The following is a 14188-nucleotide window of genomic DNA, read 5'->3' as shown; positions in this document are numbered from 1 at the left end:
CCCGAAATGCCTAGCCATGCTAGGTGTTCTAGTGGTACACTCTGTAATTATTATTTTACTATATGTAAACCACACAATAACCAAATTCTGTAAACTCAGCATTGTAATCCTTATAGAGAATAAACTTTGAATTTGAATTTGAATTTGACTTACTGAATTAAATGACTTACTGACTTCACTGACTGGCCTGACTGACTTACTGATATGACTGACTTACTGACTTGACTTACTTGCTTACTTGACTGAAGGACTTACTGACTTGACTGGCTGACTTATTGGCTTGGCTGACTTGACTGATTAACTGACTAACTTACTGACTTGACTTATTGACTCGACAGAATGACTTACTGATTTGACTGACTTACAGACTTGTCTGTCTTACTGACTTACTGATGTGAGTGTCTGACTTAACTGACTTGACTGAATGACTTACTGACTTGATTGACTGACTTAACTGAATTACTTACTGACTTGACTGACTTACAGATTTGGCTGTCTTACTGACTGACTTAACTGACAGACTTACTGACTTGACTGAACGACTCACTGACTTGACTGACCTACAGACTTGGCTGTCTTACTGACTTAACTCACTGACTTACTTGAGTGTCTGATGTAACTGACTAACTTGACTGGATGACTTACTGACTTGACTGAATGACTTACTGACTTGACTGACTTACAGACTTTGCTGCCTTACTCACTGACTTAACTGAATGACTTACTGACTTGACTGAGTTACTGACTTGACTGACTTACAGACTTGACTGGCTTACTGACTTGACTGACTTTATGTACGAACTTGACTGATTGACTGAATGACTTGGCTGATTTACTGAATGAATTAAAGTTAGACTTTTGCACTGAAGAGGACCCTGAAACTGTGTCTAGAGCAGCTGATGCCTTACCGTCAGTTGAATAATGTACTGCAGGGTAAAACAGAACAGAAATCCATTAAAGAATTTATGCACACTCCAGTACAACCATCGACTTGAGTACCTCTATTATCCACCCCAGCCCAGTAGGACCACAGCATAACTTTCCACTCTCTTTACAATCATCCACAAACACCAGCACCCACAATTTAAGGTAAGAAATATTATTATTTCTGTTGTAGTTATAGTCTTAAGAAGTAAAAACAACATAATACATCACGACCATGAACTACAATTATACAGCCTCTCCTCACTTAGCGACATATTCGTTTATCGATGCCTCAGACTTACGATGGGCTCTCTGACCAATATTTATTCCTATAAAATGTATATTAGAGCTGATTTCCTCAATTCTGTTTATTATAGAATACAGTACACTGCTGTATAAACATTTAAAAATATACCAGAAATGTTATAAATGGAATAAAAGTGACATTAAAGCAATATCAAGGATGGTTGACACAAATCCACTACCATTAGACTATGCTCCTCGTTTAACAACGAATTCGTTCACTAACGGAGTCTTAGGTCACTATTGGGGAGAAATTTTCGTCAGGAGAGGGGTATCAACCCCCTTCAGCCCTTTTCAGCCCTGAGGGGCCTAGCCTTCTCAAAAGAAGCACCTTGTTTACTTCCACATCAAGTAGATGTGAACCAGTCACAGGTCATGTGGCTCCTTTGCAAGAGACCAGTGTTGAAACCACTTTGAGGTAACAAGTGTAAATAATCTCTGTGCCACAACAGGAAGGGTACAGGGAAACTTCTACCTCACTTTATTCGCATATGGGACATAATGAACTCTAAAGTAATTGAGACATATCAAGAAATCAAGCATTCTGCTTTGCTTCCTGGTGGAAGTTTGGCAAGCAAGGGAAATATGCTATGTCAGCTTTTCCTTTGTAGCTAGGGGCAAGCGAGGGGTATCTTAGCTTAGATTGTTTTGACCCTGCAAAGGGACACATTGATGCCGGGATAATGAATAAAGAATACTGATCTGCACATTTGTGTGCATAAAAGAATATCAAAGAACACAGCAAAGCACTTACAGAGAAGTTTGATCAGCTTCTTTAGTGATAAGACTGTGAATGATAAACAATATTTGATGAACAGTGTGTAACAATGAGTGTTGTGATCCTGATGGAGTGTAGTGCGACATTCTTGAAAGAATACATCTGCTTCAATCAGGACAGCGATATCCGAGTCACATATTGGTTAGATACAGACACCCAGGTAGGTCTAGTAATTAATGAGGCTAGCTACGTCAGCTTCACAGCAGATAGCTGGTTCATTTCTTTCTAGATGTATCATACACTTGGTTATAGGTGGGCAATTTAGCCCAACAAAAGTATATATTCTTATTAGCAATCAGTTTCTGAGATACACTGACAACACCCCCTAGAGGTAATTTTTTTTTTTTATCACACTGGCCGATTCCCACCAAGGCAGGGTGGCCCGAAAAAGAAAAACTTTCACCATCATTCACTCCATCACTGTCTTGCCAGAAGGGTGCTTTACACTACAGTTTTTAAACTGCAACATTCACACCCCTCCTTCAGAGTGCAGGCACTGTACTTCCCATCTCCAGGACTCAAGTCCGGGCTGCCGGTTTCCCTGAATCCCTTCATAAATGTTACTTTGCTCACACTCCAACAGCACGTCAAGTATTAAAAACCATTTGTCTCCATTCACTCCTATCAAACACGCTCACGCATGCCTGCTGGAAGTCCAAGCCCCTCGCACACAAAACCTCCTTTAACCCCTCCCTCCAACCCTTCCTAGGCCGACCCCTACCCCGCCTTCCTTCCACTACAGACTGATACACTCTTGAAGTCATTCTGTTTCGCTCCATTCTCTCTACATGTCCGAACCACCTCAACAACCCTTCCTCAGCCCTCTGGACAACAGTTTTGGTAATCCCGCACCTCCTCCTAACTTCCAAACTACGAATTCTCTGCATTATATTCACACCACACATTGCCCTCAGACATGACATCTCCACTGCCTCCAGCCTTCTCCTCGCTGCAACATTCATCACCCACTCTTCACACCCATATAAGAGCGTTGGTAAAACTATACTCTCATACATTCCCCTCTTTGCCTCCAAGGACAAAGTTCTTTGTCTCCACAGACTCCTAAGTGCACCACTCACTCTTTTTCCCTCATCAATTCTATGATTCACCTCATCTTTCATAGACCCATCCGCTGACACTTCCACTCCCAAATATCTGAATACGTTCACCTAACCCATACTCTCTCCCTCCAATCTGATATTCAATCTTTCATCACCTAATCTTTTTGTTATCCTCATAACCTTACTCTTTCCTGTATTCACCTTTAATTTTCTTCTTTTGCACACCCTACCAAATTCATCCACCAATCTCTGCAGCTTCTCTTCAGAATCTCCCAAGAGCACAGTGTCATCAGCAAAGAGCAGCTGTGACAACTCCCACTTTGTGTGTGATTCTTTATCTTTTAACTCCACGCCTCTTGCCAAGACCCTCGCATTTACTTCTCTTACAACCCCATCTATAAATATATTAAACAACCACGGTGACATCACACATCCTTGTCTAAGGCCTACTTTTACTGGGAAAAAATTTCCCTCTTTCTTACATACTCTAATACTTATAATTTTACTTATAAAACATTTTTTTTTCATGTAGCCCTTAGGGAAGGCATATGGCAGCTTCTCAAGACATCACCTACAGGGACGGCTGTGTAGGCGTGAGCTGTCAGTAAGTAAGTAAGTTTATTCAGGTATACACAAATACAGTTACATAGAATTATCATACATAGCAGCATATGTGTAGAGAACCTAGGATAACCCAAAAAAGTCAGACAGAGTGACTTATTTCCATTGGGGTCCTTTTCAAGATAAGTCCCATTACAGTCCATTATTTACTCTTTGACTTTGCTTGTAGCATTTCCCTAAATCCTATCTCCATCGTTAAGTGAGGAGAGGCTGTATTCACTTTTATTTTTGCAAGATCTGGAGGTCTAAAAAAAATAGTTGTCTGAGGGAGAAGCTTACATCCTAAATTTTTGCTCATATCCAGAAACAAAAAAATCGACTGAGCGACTGCTCGAGAAACTCGCATGGTGGGACACTCGTAAGCTGAGGTTCCAATGTATTAGTCTTATTACTTCCTTTTTCATTGGGTCTTCATCTCATATTTTCTCACCTATTTCAGCTATGTCTACATCTTGGCACTAAGCAAGGCTTCACACTGGCCTGTGCAGGAACTGGCAACCTTATCAGTGAGAGGATATGTTTTCGTCTGGGGTTCGAGAATCGTAAAACAGTAAACATAAACACCCTGGAGAACGGCATCTTCGACCTCTCTCTCATGAATTACATGCTATTCAAATTTTTTACTAAACGTCTGGGACCTGAGACAATACTGTCATCCAAATTATAATCAGGAATCAGCCCATACTAACTAATCATGTATTGCCGCTCTAAAGAAATTATAGATGTTTATCATATAAATGTGACACCTGCAAATACTGCTTTTCAAATATTGCTGATTGTTACCAATTGCTTATGAGTAACACAACCTATGCTTAGAAAAATTATGTTTGTTTTTATCTGCAAAAGAGTTTGGTTCATTAAGATTATTTTAATTTTTCAACAGTGTTGAATAACATATTGCTTTGGATAGCTGCAACAACCTTGATGTAGGATGTCATTACACTGTGGTAAATAATGGAAGTGACTTAAACCAGATCACTGAATCCTTTACTATGATGGACATATTAACATCTTCTCATTTAATATGTGGACAAAAATTTGATGCTGCACCTGTCAACAGAGATTCTCCAGATGAAAATGATAAAGATTATAATGATGCAGAATCATCATGGGATAAATTAAGTGTTTTAAATATGGTGATGAATCATTGGTACTTGAGTGACAATGTTTGTGGCAGAATATTGCCTGTAATAACTTACTATTATATTTTATTATGCATCTACTTTTGTATTTTTTCCAATCACTTTTAAAATGTGTTCCATCCGCTAAACCTCTGTTAGCCACCATTCTTATTAATATGTCTGACGGCTTAAACTAGTATTTTTCATGCATTTTTCCCCTAATCATGTATATTATGAAAATTTAGGATAGTAAAACTATTTAGGGGGCTATATACTTAAATAAAATTTAAATAGACTTGACTATTGAAGTATTTTACTTTGTCTACTTTACATACTATTACATTGGTGATATGTCCCAATACCTCCCACAGGCAGATTGAATAGAAAATTGGCCAACCTCTATCAGCCTTACTTGTTGTGTGAGGTTTAATACACACTGGGAGGCGGACATTATTGGAGAGTGTATGTGGTAGTCAACATGGTGTCCATTCTGTACCTCATTATGTTTTCCTTTCATACCATCATTATTTCCATTTCCTTATATCTTTAGATCCTTCCAAATGTATTTCCTATTCACTTAACTTGTTGTGTAGAATTTCCCAATAATATTTCTATCAGTTACTATTATTTAGAGAAATATATACAAACTCAGTGGCTCGTATTATCCCTGTACCTCCATTATTGTTTTTCATCTTGTACTTCCCCTCCAAAACTTGTTCACATATATATATCTCAGGAATGTTTTTAAAAAAAATTCTCTTGAATGCATCTTGAATGTTATGGTAAGGGCCGTCTTAAGACGACATTGAAGAGGCCAATCCTGTCGTATGTTACGTTGACAGGATGCATGACCCAGGTTTTCGTCCACTAGGCAGGGTAGAGGAGAACGTGTCACTTATGTGACTCATACGAGCATATGGCGGTGCAGTGTATATGAAGGCAAGCCCTACGGGTAATGACATCAATGAAGGTAGATCAGCAACCGAGTACAGTGTGAATGGAGATGGGTGTTTCGAGTGGTTGGAGGACGGATCTATGGAGCGAGGAGGTGGAGAGAGTGAAGGAGGTGTTGGGGACGTGAGTCACCCTCCCAGAGGAGGTGAGTGAGAGCTCATCGAGGCCTGAGGGAATAGAGGAAGTGGAAGTGTCTACACAGGAGAAGCTGTTGGAAGCTGTGCTGCAGGAATTTTTGGAAGAGACGGTGGCCAGTGAGGAAGGAGCTAGGAAGTTTAGTGAAGTGCAACAGCTGGATGGGCAGCAGGGGCAGGTAGAGGCCTTGTGCAAGGAGGCTAAGGAGAGGGTAGTGGTGGTGGAGGTCCATCAGGAGGACTCGAATGATGTGGATATGTGTATGAGTGGTAGCTCACACAAATGGACTGCGAGTACGTCTGAATTGGACAAGGTCCTGACATCTGGGCAGAGGTCTGGGAAGAAGGCATGGGCGGCTGTGGTGGAGAAAGTGAGCAGAGAGGGGGGCACCGGGGAAGCCTGGTTGGGGAGGGCAAGGAGTGGTTGGAGGACAGGTTAGGAAGTATGGAAAGGAGAGTATGGATAACATGAAAGGAGAATTGAGTAAGCCACAGCTGCATGGGACAAGCCACCTTTCCTGGAAAATTCATGTGTGTAACTTTAAATGTTAATGGACTTAAAGCTGAGATAAAAAGGGCTTGATTTGAATGGTTCTTAAGAAGGTTTGATGTAGAAGAATGTTTTTCACAGGAGGATAATTATAGGTTAGGATGTGAACTGCATTTGAGGGGTTATAAGATGTTTGTCAGTATGGCATTGCAATTGAAAGGAGGGGTGGCAGTGGCGGTAAAGGAGTCCAGCCCAGCGTCATGGGTTGGGATAAGGGGTGAGGTGGGAGGGTCGTTAGGGTGGATGGGTATTGGGAGGAGGAGAGGGTATGCTTCGTGGGTGTTCATATGCCAGCAACCAACAATGTGAAGGTGAAAGTTGATTTTGTCCATGATGTGTTGATGTACTATTTGCGGGGTTTGCCTTTTATTACAGTGGGGGCGACTGGAATTGTGTGATTAGGCATGGGGATGTGATACCGAAGGGGGCAGGATGTGTGTTGGGTGCTTTGAGGGATGTGTTAAGGAACGTGGGGGGTTGTAGATGTGGCGGGAAGGGGGGGTATGGAGTAGAGCACACGTTCGTTCGTAGGGGTTATGAGGCGCCGTTAGATCGGATTTATGCCATGCAGGGGATAGTTGTGGAGAGGGTAAGGATTTTTGACATGGGATTTTCGGACCACAAGGCGGTGATAGCTGAACTAAGGGTGGATGGTATAGTGTGTATATATGCAGGGTATTGGAAATTGAATGTGTGGCTCTTACAGGAGGGTGGAAGGTGGTTTGGGATACTAGGGATGGGGAGATGAATTTGCTTGATTGATGGGAGATGAGGGCGAAGATAGGGATTGCGAAGTTTATTAAGGTATGTGGCAAGGAACAGGCATGGTGGCGGTATGGTTTGCACAACTACCTAGAGGGACAATTGAATGATTGTTACAGGGGGGGGGCAGGGAAGGTATGACATGTGATATGGACGATCTAAGGAGTCAGATTGTTGAGATTCATAATGAGCAGTTTGATGCAGATGACTACCATAGTGCATCTAGTGGTTGGTGAGGGGATGGGGCAGTTATGTGGAGGGACAGGACCTTTCTGATACGGACAGTATCAGAGGTTATGCAGATTATTGGTTTAGGGAGAAATGGAGAAGAGAAGGAGACGTTGGGGAGGAATATTTTGAGGACATTTGCGGAAATATTGTATTAGGACAGCAGGAAAGAGAAATGCTGGAAGGTAGAATTAGTGAAGTGGAGGTGGAGGAGGTAGGTTACGGGTTAAGTAAGGGTAAGGCACACGGCATAGATGGGTTATCAAACGATTGGGAGAGTATTAGGCATTGTTCGGTGGAGGTTGTGAATTATATGTTGAAAAGTGGGAGGATGGGGAAGTCACAAAAAACTGGGATCGTTGTTTTGGTGCCGAAAAAGAAGGATGGGAAAGTATTGGGTGATTACCGACCATTGACATTAATATGTTCGGACTATAAAATTTTTGCTAAAATTTTGGGCAATAGACCGAAGAGGGTGAGAGGATCTGTGATACATAGGGGATACATAGGGATGGTCATGGTCAGATAAGGGAGTTTATAGAGAACTGTTCAGGAGGGGAAATACTTGGTTTGGATTGGGCTAATGTGTATGATTGCGTGAATAAGGATTTCTTAAGAGTCTGCTTGGAGAAGCTGGGTTTTGGGGAAGGAGGTGAGATTGGTGCAGAATTTGTATGAGGGAGCGGTTGTGCGGGTACAGGTTAATGGGGAGTTGGGGGATCTGGTGCTGATGGAAAGAGGTTTATGGCAGGGTTGTCCGCCCTCTCAGTTGCTCTTTGCCTGTGTGCAGAATCCTTTCTATGGGTTTTTGGACGAGGTGTTGAATAGGCACCCATAAGACAGGGGCTGTGTCTTCTACCACAGGTTCAGGCACGTGTCTTTTCTTCTCACATGCTGCAGCTATGTGGTCATACTCACCACATAGGCGACACGTACGCCTTTGTCCGGGATACAAAACCATGACCTGTGTCCTGAATTCCTGAAGATAAATGTAAAACGGTATGGGATGTCTCAATGTCATTTTAAGGTTAAAAGTACCTTCTGGCAAACCAAAGTAGGTGCCTGCTACCCACATACCACGCTGGGCAAAATGAACTGTCCCATATTTCTCGAAGACTTTTCTGATATCAGCTTCATCCGCCTGAAAGGGAACATTATGCAACTTAATCTAGGTATAATGCCTGGAAACATGCTCACGTCCTGGAAATGATTAACCAACGATTCATATACAGTTGCAGTGAGCAGTTTCACGAAGATTCTGTGCACTCCATTTAAAGTCACTCCATATAATTCTCCATCTTGAATTCCATACGTCTCTCTGATGATGTTAGGTAAGAGAACCTGTGCTGAACTAGGCGAAATCGTCCCCCAGAGAAGCTCAACACCAACAGTATTAACCCGGCATCTTTGACAAACCACCATGTTGACTGCAGTAATTTTCCTGAGATGTCAACAGAGGTGCAAAACACCACCTCCTCACACCACCACTGACAAGCAACTGAGGAGCGTCTGCGCAGTAGATCCTCTCGGCCCGAGAGCGAAGAGGACAATGTGGTGGATTTAATGCACTACCGCTGACGCTTCAACCCCCCACCCACATGCCAGTAACTGTGTCTGCTGTCACCAATCATAACCACCGATTCGCTGCCTAGATGAGGTAGAGTGCGGTCGCGTTTGCACCCCTCTACTGTTTACCCAGGCGAGCTACTCAGAAAACAATATGGCGCTAGGTGTGTGCTGGAGAGTGAATACTGTGGGCATTGAACTCATTAGTGAGGCTTTAACTCCTACGTCAGTCGTGGTGTTATAGCCCAAAATTATAAGAGAGACATACGGCATCAGAGACGAGGATTTATATGGAGTGGCACTAAATGGTGTTTATAGAATATTCGTGAAAGTGCGAACAGCTCAAGTGTACGAGGCATTGGCGGATCGTTACCAAGATGTCAGCATTAACGTAACACCGGCAGTGAGGGTCAGGTTGACGGATGTATCAAGACATTATTCGTGGGTCAAGCTCCACAACGCGCCTTTTGAGGCTGATAGAGCAGATATCAGAAGTGTTTTCGAAAGATATGGGACTGTACATCTAGCCCAACCTGGAAAATGGGTAAAAGGAGCTTAGACAGGATTTTCTGAGGGTACTTTCAATCCCAAGATGACCCTCGTACATATATCTCGAGGAGTTTAAAACCCAGGTAATGGTGACATATGCCGGGCAGAGGCGTACATGCCTACTGTGTGGTGAATATGACCATATGGCGGCAGATTGTGGCAAGCAGAATTGGGCTCCTGGGCCAGCAAGAGGCGGAGCACCTGCACATGAGAAAACGATGCCTGAGGAAGAATGGAGGCAAGGATTAGGCCATGGTCGCAAGAGGAGTGTGGAGGAGGTGGCTCCTCCTGTGGAATCGGAAGGGGACGTGGTGATTCATGAATCACCCAGCCCATTGACAGTACAGTTGTCGAGTGAGGAGGTGCAAGTATGCGCAAAAGTGAAAGCTATCGAGGAGGAGTTGGCGACTGTGTTACAGGCTATTTTACAGTCTACAGAGGTGGATAGTCACAGCGAGCAGGAACCTGGGATCGGGGTGGAAGGAGGTGTGTGCGGGAGGAGGGAGGACTAGGTGGCACCTGTGATTGACAGTGCGAGTGCCATGGAAGGACATGGATGCGAATTCAGGGTGGTAGTGGTGGAAGTCCATTGTGAGGACTCCCAGGACACAGATTTGGAGACAGAGGGAACAACGAGGAAAAGGGCGGCGGCGTCAGATTCAGACGATGTTCTGATACTGGCGCAAAGGCCAGGGAAAAAGGCATGGGGTTATGGTACCCAGAGTGACTCTTAGAGAGGGCCACAACAGAAGGGGAGGATGGTTGGGAAGGAGGGTGGAGTATGTGGCAAAGGCAATGCCCAAGGGAATGGTCAGAAAGGGAAGAGTCTTGAAATGAGGTGGGGAGGGAAGCCTTAAACCGGCCTCAGGTGTGTAACAATAAATATTAATGGTCTGTGTGATGGTATAAAACATGAGTACTTCCAGATGTTTTTGAATAGATACAAGGTTGACTTGGCTTTTTTTGCAGGAACACAATTTTAAACTTGGTCGTGAATTAGTGGTGCCTGGGTACCAGGCTTATGTGTTACTGTCTGAGCGTTTAAAAGGAGGAATGGGTGTGTTTATCAGGGAGGCAAGCCCATTTGTATTGCACAGGAAAGAGGGAGGGAGGGGGGAGAGTATTACATGTAGAAGGATGGTGGATGGGAGAGAGAGTGACGTTTGTGTGTGTATACTCCAGCAGATAGTGAAGTGAAAGTAAAGACGGATTTTGTTCAGGAGGAACTTGTGTACTTCCTACGCATGTTACCGTCTGTGGCGATTTTGGTGGGTGATTGGAATTGTGTAGTTAAGAGGGCAGATGTGGAACCCAGAGGAGCTGGATATTTTTCCTTAGTCTTAGGTGGCCTGTTTAGAGATCTTCAGTTACGTGATGCTTTTGGGGGAGGTCTGTGGGAGATGGAACATTCTTTTATAAGGTGGGGATACACGGCTCGTTTGGACAGGATATATTTATCCCAGAGGGTTTTGGTAGAGTCTTTTAAAACTATTGAGATGGTGTCTTCCGATCATAGGATGGTAATGACTCAAGAAATCGTAATGACACGATTGCAAATAAACCATACCCCCGGCCGGGATTGAACCCGCGGTCATAGAGTCTCAAAACTCCAGCCCGTCGTGTTAGCCACTAGACCAGCTAGCCACAATAAGATTCATCCAACTAGGTATATTTCTACACCATAGGAAAGTTAGCACAGGCACCTCTGTGACCACAAATGCAAGTTTTTACAGACGAATCTCCAGCTAGCGTGGCCGTGACGAACTCTAGCTCAAGTCCCTTCACTGCCGTCAACATGACTCAAGAAATCGTAATGACACGATTGCAAATAAACCATACCCCCGGCCGGGATTGAACCCGCGATCATAGAGTCTCAAAACTCCAGCCCGTCGCGGGTTTATTTATTTATTTATTTAGTTTATTTATTGTCCGCTTATTCACTACACCTTTGCTTAAAACATCGACTGTCCTGATGACTCCATTTGCATCAGGATATATGGTCACAATTTTTCCAAGTGGCCATTGGGACCTCGGATCATCATTGTCAATAATCACTATGTCACCAGGTCTTAAGGACTTATGATTTTCAGGAACACCAGCTCCATAGACGTGTTCTCTCAATGCGGTGAGAGTCTTTTCGCCAAATTTTCTCCCAACGTTCAATCACTTTATTAATGTGTTTGAATTTACGTCTGAGTTGCTCAGGTTCGAAATAAGTAGGATCCTCTATGATTTCTTTATCATTCATGGGAGGAACAGGTTCGAGCCTTCTGCCATGGAGTAAATGAGATGGACTTAATACTTCTAAATTGTCCAGATCATCGGTAACATAACTTAGAGGTCTGTTGTTAACTCTATTTTCTATTTCAGTTACAACTGTATTGAATTCTTCTATGTCTATTCTCTGACGATGAAGAGTCTTCCTTAAACAACGTTTTACAATGCCGATCATTCTTTCATAAAATCCGCCGTGCCATGGAGATTTAGGAGGAATGTATCTCCAACGACAACTGCGTTGATTCAGCATTTGTTGTACTTCTGGTTGATCAAAGATCTTGCTTATATAAGCAGCACCAGCAACAAAGTTCGTTGCATTATCTGAAATCATCAGTCTGGGACATGCCCTTCTGGCTGCAAACCTTCTGAATAATTTGATAAAGGTTTCAGCAGACATGTCAGTGGCTACTTCTAGATGTACTGTTCTAGTTGTAGCACAAGTGAACAAACAGATGTACACCTTGATGGGAACTTTGTCAACTGTTTTGGTTAAAATTATTGGTCCAGTGTAATCTACACCTGTCACCTCAAATGGAGTGACATGACAAACTCTTTCAGAGGGATATGGAGGTGGACCTGGATACTGACATACTCGCATATCGTAGTGACGACAAGTAATACAGTCCTTTATTTGTTCTTTCACACTTTGTCAATCTTGAGGTATCCAGTAAGACTGTCGTATATGACAAAGTGTGTCAGCTATCCCACCATGTAACACGTTAGCCAATGATGTTAGCCAATGATTCTTGGGGATCAATATTGGACATCTTATAATCTTTTCTGAGTCGAGATAAAGTCCTAAAGAATTAGTCATGACAGGTTTCTTTCTGTATTAGTTTCACCCAGTATTTAATGGGTTCAAGACATTCATAATCAGGTTTTATTCCTTTAATGAATTTAAAGACAAGAGCTGTAACTCTTAAGAGTTTACCCAAAGATGAGTATTTAGATCAATCATTGACTCTTTCTGTTGTGTCTGCAGTATTTACACAACTTATTTCTGCTGTGTTCAAGCAGACTGCTTCTTCTGGCATAATGTGAGCTTTTTGCTGAGGCCAGTTATTTTCATTAGAGAGCCAGTTCGGTCCGTGGAGCCATAATTTATCCTCAAATTTCTTGAGTGGGACTCCACGTGACAACATGTCGGCTGGATTCTTTTGGGTAGAGACGTGGAGAAAGAGATAATCTCTCTGCATCTCTTTTATTTCTGCTACTCTGTTCTGTACATAGACCAACTTACTCTTATTATTTCTTAACTACTGGAGAACTGCTTCATTATCACTCCATATCACGTTTTTTTCAATAGTGAGATGATCAAGTACTTTGTTGAGATAGACAGCTAATTTTGTGCCTACATAGAGTGCTGTCAGTTCCAATTGTGGTACTGTTCTGACCTTCAAGGTCACTACTCGGGCCTTTGAAGTAATTAGTGTACTTCCTTTAGCATTACTCATGTAAACTACAGCGCCATAACCTCTGGCTGACGCATCACAGAACACATGTAATGTGTAATTGTTTCCCTCTTGACCTATTTGTCTGGGAAATGTAATTTGATGAAGTTGCTTAAACTCCTTGGATATTTCATCCCATGCTTGACTCATTTCTAGAGGCAAGTTCTCATCCCATCCAATTGTGAGCTTCCATGCATCTTGCATAAGCATTTTACCCTTTATGGTAATTGGTGAGACGAGTCCTAGAGGATCAAAACATTGTGATACCTCTGACAGTAAACTACGTTTAGTGAGTGTACTGCATGATTTATTGTTTATCTTTTTGAGACTCAAAGTGTCTTCCTGTGTGTTCCAATTAAGTCCCAGCATAGTGTTGCAATCAGGAATTTCAGCTTCAGCGAAATCTTCTTTGATAAGTTCCCTTAATTGCTTTGAATTAGTATTCCACATCCTTAGAGGCATATTTGCTTCTTTCATCTCCTTGTTAGCTTCTCTGTATAAGGATTTCAAATCCTCCTCTTTATTCACAGTACCTTGAAGATTGTCCACATAGAAACTTTTCTTTAAGATTTCTTTGAAGGGACTTTCAGATTTCTTCAAATGTGTTTTCAGAGTAGCTTCTAGTAAGAATGGAGAGGATGTTGCACCAAATAATACTGATTTGAAACGATAAGTTTTCACAGCACTTTGAGGATCATGTGGATTTTCAGGCCTCAAGAATCGAGTATAATCTCTATCTATTTCTTGTAGTCCTACTCTTAAGAAAGCTTTGGAAATATCAGGCATATGGGTTTGTGCGAAATTTCATAAGCACGTCTCCAAGCTTCCCAGTTAGTGAGGGTCCGGTCATCAGACAATCATTAAGACTTGCTAAATATTTATTTGCACGTGCGCTGCAATTATATACAA

At 42.4% G+C, this 14188-nt stretch overlaps 1 long non-coding RNA gene across 1 annotated transcript; it reads left to right on the top strand.

The window, feature by feature from the left end:
• The first annotated feature begins 603 nt into the window (after positions 1 to 603).
• Positions 604 to 5108, top strand: LOC138851365 (uncharacterized). Its single transcript, XR_011391179.1, has 2 exons — positions 604 to 2165; positions 4127 to 5108. It is a non-coding gene; the product is annotated as an uncharacterized lncRNA (long non-coding RNA).
• Positions 5109 to 14188: the final 9080 nt, after the last annotated feature.

This window comes from Cherax quadricarinatus, unplaced genomic scaffold, assembly GCF_038502225.1.
Source record: "Cherax quadricarinatus isolate ZL_2023a unplaced genomic scaffold, ASM3850222v1 Contig423, whole genome shotgun sequence".
Lineage (NCBI taxonomy): Eukaryota > Metazoa > Arthropoda > Malacostraca > Decapoda > Parastacidae > Cherax > Cherax quadricarinatus.
This window is presented reverse-complemented; position numbering and strand designations above follow the sequence as displayed.